The following is an 8,658-nucleotide window of genomic DNA, read 5'->3' on the forward strand; positions in this document are numbered from 1 at the left end:
AAAGTCCCTTCACGTTGAGGCAGCAGAAGTCAAAGACCAGCTGAACAATCTTAAAAAGGTTGTTGCTTCATGGTGTACATCTGCTCAACGCACAGCCAAGTGTGTTAATGAGCAGGTGCCCGCACAAGTTGAAGCTTTCTTTGCTGATGACTATGCTGCTGCTGCTCTTGCAGTAGTTACTTTTATGGACACTACTCTTGAAATTGATCCTGAATTTGTCTTGCCAAACACCTTTGCCAAGATAGTTAAGGGTAAAAAGGTCTTAATAAATAAGTTTGTCAGACCTACAGTGACCCCACCACCGTCCATGAAAGATATTCTGGAGAGTGAAGTTAAGGAAATCAGTATTTCAAATAATGAGATTACTGATCCCTCAAGCATTTACTACATGACTCCCAAAGAAAGACAAATCCAGAAAGAAATAACTGAAAATAATCGAAGAAATTCAAAATCAGTTAAATCTTTAAGTTGTCTGAATGCTGAGCCTGCTGCTGAAAGTCATATTGGTCAACCAATAACAATAGACAAACCAGTAAATCCTGATACTGATAAGTCTAAAGTGACTCCTGCTGGTCAACCAGTAGCAGCAGACAAACCTGTGACTTCCCACACTGGTAAGTCAAAATCTAAAGGCAAAGCAGTAAACCATGTTAATGGTACTGGTTCCATGTCAAAAGCTGCCCATAAGGGAAAAGCTAAAACATTAAGTACTGAGGCATCTATTGCTGAGATACTGACTGTGAAGTTCGAACAGGTGCTACTAGCTGTTACTCAATGCCAGCAGCAGAACTAGTCACCCAGTTCATCTACTGCCAACCAGCTACAGAGACCAAAAGTGAGAAAATGCTACAAATGTGGCAGCAAAGCTCACTTGACTAATCAGTGTACCCTAAATATGAACCCTAATGCTGTTGTCCCTCAAAACACACAAGCAGCAAGGAAGAAAGCATCAAAGATGACTCTTCCAGAACCCATCCTTGGATGGGTTCCCAAAAAGAACTAATCTCTTAGCTACTGTGCAGAGCATTCAAAACAAGCAAATCTGGTATCTCGATAGTGGGTGTTCGAGACTTATGACAGGATGTATGATGATGTAGCGTGAGGGTACGAAATAGTATTATTTTTACTAGGAAATACTACAAAATATGACACAAGTTTTATTAATTTACGGATGGGATATACCTAAACCTTGCTACAACACTATAGGCAGTGTACCTAATCGTAGAGTAGTGTAGTTTTTAGTAAGTCCGGTTCGTTCCACAGGGAGCTAGTGATTACGTACTATATTTTTATAAAACTATATTTATATAAATATATATATATAAGTAGTAATATTATTATAAAAGGGGGGTTTTTACCGTTTAATGACCGGTTTGTCGATTTTATATTTTTAAGCGTAAAGATAAATGACAATAATTAAAGTGCGTAAAATAAATAAATGACGATAAATAAAATAACAATAAATAAAATTGCGATAGAATATGAAATAAAAGGGTTATGCTTATTTAAACTTTCGTAATCATGATGTTTGACGTTTTGATTTTAATTAATTGTTACTCGGGTTAATTGTCCTTTGTCCTGGTTTATTTGATACCTATCTGGTTTTTGTCCATAATAGTCCATCGGTCATAAATATAAAGTGCGAGTGTCCTCGTCAAATTACCCTTATACCCGAAGTCAAATATTCCAACTAATTAAGGATTTAAACTGTGACGCAGTTATCACTTCTGTCAACAATTACACCAGTTATCACTGTATGTAATCCACACATGTTTTGATTAGATATGAATATTAATTTACCCACTTGATCAGTTTGAATAATCAATTACCCAACCCGAATAATTAATTAAATGATTATAATAGATTCCATATGAACGTCACTAAATAGGACAACCATAATCATTATTAATTATTAGGATAATTAATTTGAAGATAGGTTCGACAGACTCCAATGAGTTGTAACTCAATTAGAAAATACCCCCCATCTATTAATAGTCAATAGTCCAATTTCCACAAGTGTCGGTCTTTTGGCCAAACCTTAATTATGGTCCAAAGTTCAATAACCCCGTCTTAATATTTTAGCCCAACATCACGATTACTTCGGCTCAAATAAGCATAATAATAACTTAGTTACGAGACATTAAATTAAAAAGGAAGAACATAGCTTACAGTGATGATTAATCGCGTAGCGTTGCACGGACAGAATTTCGACTTAAAACTCGTAAAATATTTCTTACAATAACCCAACTAAACCATAACTTTATTATTAAAATTAACTTATATTAAAATTATAATATAAATATATATTACATATTACAGAAGAGAGAAAGAAATATGAAGAAAGGTGTTCATAAATCGATCAAATGAATTGCCTTTTATAGGCAAATATTGAATTGAAATTTTCACTTATGACCCCTTAACTATGCTCAATTAACAACTTTTTATTATTTATTATTATTCTTATTATGAATTATTTAAATATTATATTATATTCTTGTGCATAGTTGACTTGTACTTTCAGCTCCGTTGCGTCGAGCGTTGATAGTTGGCTCGGGTACCAGTTCCGGATTTTCGAACGTCCTTTCGTATAATATAATATCTTGTACTTTGCGTTTTGTAACTTGTACTCTTGTCATTTTTAGACGTTTCTCATCAATAAATTGAACCTTTTGAATTGTATCTTGTACATTTGAGCTTTTTGGACGTTTGTGTCTTCAAATCTTCGTTTTCGCCTTTTGTCTTCGCACTTATTTATTTAAACAATTACAATGAAAATATAATATAATTACATATGAAAACCTATTATTTAGAAGGGATATTGCTATGAAATATATGTTCCTTTTTAGCCTTATCAAACATCCCCACACTTGAGCGTTGCTTGTCCTCAAGCAATACAGAATTTGAAATAAAAACATACATGAATCACTTTTTTATTCATCACACTTTGTACATCAGTGATTTTGATATGGTGGTATAAACAATGATAGTAACGATAGAACCATGGTTAAAGGTGGGTGTGTCATCCATAGTTGCCTCGGGTTTAGGTCAACGACACTTGCAATCAAATAGCCGATTTACTTTCGGTTTCCAAAGCAAAGTGCACATTTGAAAGGCGGTTTACAGTCCCACATGACTATGAAAATTTAGATCCGTAAGGAAATTGGATCTTTATGAAAACATTTGATCTTTTTGAAAATTTAATCTAGCTTTTACCCTAGGTAAGTTTTCCGGAATAACCCTTCACCGGTGTTTGCAAATTATTTTTGTGGGTTGTGTGGGTTTCAGATTTGAAAATTTTAGCTCAACACTTGTGGTTTTGTGTTACCCACTTGCTAACCTTGTATTGGGAAAGCAACACATCCAGTATACTTGCTCCGTATATTACCTTTCGGTAAACTACCGTCCGGTTGTAAAGGAAAGCGATGAACAAGAAACTGTTAAGGCAATGTTTCATGACTTGCTTTTGATTATGGTCTATAAACGTGTCGGATGCTATTACTATCCTTTGTAGGAGCAATAGTAAAGATCATCCTATGATTTTTTGGTCTAGCACAAGGTCCTGTCTCCGACCATGCTATGCAACCACCGTTCTTACGGTTGACACCTGATTTGGTTCAGGTGACCTAATGAATTCCAGGTGAATTCCTAGGATTTTACGTTCAAAGGTAATGAACGCATTGAAAATGGGTTTTCAGAAAACAAATCGGTTTTATTTTTGATCAAAATATTTTCTCGTTCAAGCTCGAGTTTAGATATCATTGAATTCCATGAGTTTGTAATTCTCAATCTTTAAGGTCAATCTCAAGGATTGAGTAATATCAGGCTTAAAAGCTGATTTTTGATCTTTAAGGAGATTATCCTTTCTGGGGATCTGATTCATTAGTCTTAGCAAGCTAATTTGCACGGTGCCCCCCCCCATTGTACGAGATAAATCCTTCTCATGGTTAGGATAAATCTGACCACTTGGCGACCCTGTTTGATGCTGAGGTCCGTGGATTTCCTGCTGATTTTAGAGATGACTTTTCTAGATTTTTCGTCAACCTACAGCTGGTCTGGACGACAACTTCTTGACCTAAATCAAAGCGCGTGACTTTTTCGAAAGACTTTACTTCCTTTTAATGATGGAATTGATTCATCGTGTAGATCCATCTTTCTTACAGTAAATCGGGTAAACCAGTTAATTTAGTCCAAAGTAAAAGCACCTGTAATAACTTTACAAAAACATGTGATAGATAGTTTTTAATTGAATAACTTGGTACATTCTCCCCACACTTGGCTTTTTTCATGCGTCTTTTTATATCTTAATAAATAAATTCAAGCATTTTAGTTGTTTCTCAATTTATGTCCTTTCCGAGGTAACAATAATTTCGGCATTAACACCTAGTTTTATCGTTCATAAATATGTATAAACATGATTTTGAATTCATTTAGTTAAAAAAATTTAAAATTTTCATAATATTTAGAAAATAAGCCAAGTATAAACCCGAGAGAATTTATAACCCTTCCCCACACTTGAGATCATGCAATGCCCTCATTTGCATGAAATCAGACTATAACTATAAATTCATGAGGGTGATTAGTGTAGGAAAGTGATTAAAAATACCCAGTTTGTAATTACAAAGCTCGTCGAATGATAGATGGCGCGCCTCATCGTTCATTCCTTCATTTATTATATCACATTTGTTGTTTTGCATCTTGTCGTCAAAATCAGTAGCTTTTGCTGAACTTAATGTTAGTCTTTGAAAGTGCGTTGTTTTACCCTTTGTTTACATGATAAAATACAAACATATATACATATTTTTAAAGTTGGGTATATTACCCCACGTTCAAAAATTTATAAAATCAAATATTTTTTTTTGCATACTTTAAATCAATAAAATTAAAAATAATGATGACAAAATTTTTCGCCCCGCCCTCGGGTAAAGTAATTTCGGCTCAACGACCTAGTTTTCAACTCACGACGAATTTTAGAAATCATTTTTTTTTCAACTTAATGAAATAAAGTAAATTTTTATTTTTAAAGTCACACAAAACTTAAAAAGAAAACATATTAATTTCATATAAAACCTAAAAAACAAAAAAATTCAGAATGGGGGGAGAAAACTAGTTCTTTAGTGTCTGCTAGTGGAAAAGACCAATCGGATTCCATTCTCGGAACTACACGAGAACAGAACAACTAACTCCAAACAGCATTTTCTTTTTAGAATATTTGAATCTCCTCACACTTAGGTAGATGTGGTGTCGAAATTGTGATTAACTTCATCGTCAATTTCTCTTGGACCATAATCAACTTGCATATCTGTGACTTTTGCTTTAAGCCAGTGACCAGCTTTTTCCGTAATATCCACAATTTCAACTAGCTTCGCCTTTTCTTTAGGCGACAGATTGGATACTAACCTGTTATATAACTTAAAGTTCCCCTTACTTTTAGCATCAATAACCCGTTTAAAAAGTTTCTTCATTGAACTGTTAATAACGGGGTCATTTAATTTCGTATCAACTATGGGGTTCTTTATTATCAAGTCATCATTAGGTGTGACTTCATTTTCCCCACACTTAGGCGTTCTATTATTGTTACGCATTACCGTTGGAGTTGGTAAAACAACATGGTTCTTACCAATCGTTTTTGTCGGTTCAACGGTTTTGGTTTGTGGATATTTAGACTTTCGAATCATAAAGGTGATCGATTTCTCATCATTACTAAGTGTCATTCTACCCTTTCTTACATCAAATAACGCCCCGGTGGACGCTAAGAATGGTCGACCTAAAATTAGAGGAACGTTTGAGTCCTCTTCTATGTCAATGACAATGAATTCGACTAGAAAGGTTAAATTACCTACTTGAACGGGTAGGTTGTCAGCAATTCCAACTGGGTGCTTAATAGTTTGATCAAGGAGTCGAACACTCATATCCGTTGGAGTTAACTCACCTACACCTAATCTCTTATATAATGAAAGAGGCATAACACTCACACTTGAACCTAAATCTGCTAGTGCATCATACATGACACAGTCACTAAGTAGACAAGGAACAATAAATTCACCCGGATCACCTACCCTAGGTGGAGGATTTGGTGGAACTGTCTTCACCGGGTTTACTTCTACTGTTTTTGTTTCTTGCACTTTTTTATTCTTCTTCTTCTTCTTTCCAGAGGTATCACAAACTTTATTACCTATTACTTGCTCATACTCAACTCCTTTTCTTGGAAACGGGATGGGTGGTCTGTATGGTGCCACCACTGGCTTTACATACTCGGGTGGTGGTGGTGGTGTAACTTCTTCATTGTTACTTACATCTAAAACCTCCCCATCTTCTGATGCTGGTTTTTCAGAATTTGTTGAAACCATATTAACATTTTCATTCCGAGGATTTACTTCAATATTACTCGGTAGCTTTCCTTGTTTCCTTTCACTCATCAATCTAACAAGAGTACCTACTTGTTTTTCTAGATTCAAAATAGAAGCTTGTTGAGTTCTAAATGACTGATCAAACCTCTCATTCGTTTGAGTTTGAGTTTCAATAAATTGTGTTTGAGATTCAACTAGCTTAAATACCACTTCTTCCAGATTTGACTTTTTCTCTTCGGTTTGTTGTGGTGGTTTATACAAGCCAGGTCTTTGTTGATTGAAAGTGTTGTTTTGAGTTGGTTGGTTATTCGGACCTTGTTGGTTATACGAGTTATTGTCGGGTCCTTTTGGATTGTAAAGAATGTTTTGATTTCGATTGAAGTATGGCCATGGCGGTTGATAATTATTCTGATAACTATTTTCCAGCCTTTGGTTCATGTAGACAACATTCTCACGTTGTTCCATCGTTTGTTCAATGTGACAGTCTTTCATTAAGTGTGGTCCACCGCATTGCTCACAACTGATTCGTATTGCGTGAATATCTTTATTCATCTTTTCCATTCGTCTCTCGAAAGCATCTATTTTTACGGAAACGGAATCAAAGTTATGGCTAGAATCGGCTCTAGCCGCTTTAGATGAACGATATATATCTTTCTCTTGGTGCCACTCATGAGAGTGGGAGGCTGCATTATCAATAATTTTGTAAGCTTCAGTTGCGGTTTTCTTCATAATGGAACCACCAGCTGTTATGTCGATGTCTTTTCGTGTAGCAACGTTGACACCTTGGTAGAATATTTGTACTATTTGATAAGTGTCTAAACCGTGTTGAGGACATCCTCTCAACAACTTTCCAAATCTTGTCCATGCCTCATATAGAGTTTCATTTGACTTTTGTGTGAACGTAAAAATTTCTCCTTGAAGTCTCACGGCTTTAGATGCCGGAAAGAATCTTTTAAGAAATTTCTCAACTAAAACATCCCATGTGTCAATCGCCCCTTCAGGTAACGATTCTAACCAATCTTTGGCTTCTCCCTTTAAAGTCCAGGGAAACAACATGAGATAGATCTGTTCATCCTCAACTTCTCGGATTTTGAATAGTGTACAGATCCTATTAAACGTACGAAGATGTTCGTTTGGATCTTCCTTCGGCGCACTACTATATTGGCGCTGATTAGTTACCATGTGTAGGATTTGTCCTTTGATTTCATAATCTGGCGCATTAATGTTTGGCTTAATAATGGCGTGACCTTGGCCCGTGCGTGTGGCTCTCATTCGGTCTTCCATACTTAGAGGTTCCAGATTTTCCATAATTGAATTTGTTAAATACGAATTATTAGAAGATTCTGATTTAATGGTTTGTGGTTCAGGAGGAATGATTAGTGGTTCTGGATCTTGGAATTGTCCCTGAATATTCTCCGGATTCTCAATTGTGAGGTCGGGTTCAAAAGATGGATTATCGAAAATTTGAGTTGGAGTTCTTGGTCGACTAGATGATGATTCTAAAGAAAAATCAACGGCGACAATATTGGCTAGATGTCTTGATCGAGTTATAGGTGGTGAACGTATGAAAGGTGGTGAACGTTTTACTCGGTGCATTCACTGAATATCCTATTAGTTTTTTAAAAGGAAAGAAAAATTATATAAGTTATCCAATTAATAGACTTTTCTGATTTTGCCCACGTTTCGAATAGCCAAAAGATGCAGCAGAGGGGCAGGATTCGTTTGGTCTCAATATAATTGAGTACTGTTTGGCTCCAATAACCCGGTCCACGTACAAATCCAACTATTACTACGAACCAGAAAATTTTGACGTCTATCAATTTAACCACTTAAAATAAATTTTCGTAATTTTAAGAAATTTAGATAAGAAGTAGAATAAAAATCTATGTCCTAAAACTAGAATAGCGAGAAATAAGAAAGAAAAAGATTGCGCGTCGAAAAAGGTCGAAAAATAAAAGGTTGAAAAATAGGCGTCGAAAAATAAAAATAAGAAAGTAGCGTGAAAAACGGCGTCGCAAAATTCTAAAGCACATAAATCTTAGTCTAAGGAATAAGCACTTAAGGGATTTTACGGCAAACCTAAAAATTCTAGAAATAAAAATAACTATGGCAAAACTAAACTTAATACTTAAAATTGTAACTAGAGTCTAAAAATCTAAAGGTAATAAAAAAAACTTTTTTTTTTTAATTTTTTTTATATTTCGTTTTTAAGGATTTTAAATTTTTTAAAAAATTTTTTTTTATATATTTTTTTTAAACTTTTTTTTTATTTTAAAAAAAACTTTTTTTCTTTAAAAAAACGATTTTTTTA

The 8,658-nt window shown here is 34.8% G+C and overlaps 1 non-coding gene across 1 annotated transcript; it reads left to right on the forward strand.

Moving 5' to 3' along the window:
- Positions 1-7,164: 7,164 nt before the first annotated feature.
- On the forward strand, positions 7,165-7,271 carry LOC139860950 (small nucleolar RNA R71). Its single transcript, XR_011763574.1, has one exon. It is a non-coding gene; the product is annotated as a small nucleolar RNA R71 (small nucleolar RNA).
- Positions 7,272-8,658: the final 1,387 nt, after the last annotated feature.

Source organism: Rutidosis leptorrhynchoides, chromosome 7 (genome assembly GCF_046630445.1).
Source record: "Rutidosis leptorrhynchoides isolate AG116_Rl617_1_P2 chromosome 7, CSIRO_AGI_Rlap_v1, whole genome shotgun sequence".
Lineage (NCBI taxonomy): Eukaryota > Viridiplantae > Streptophyta > Magnoliopsida > Asterales > Asteraceae > Rutidosis > Rutidosis leptorrhynchoides.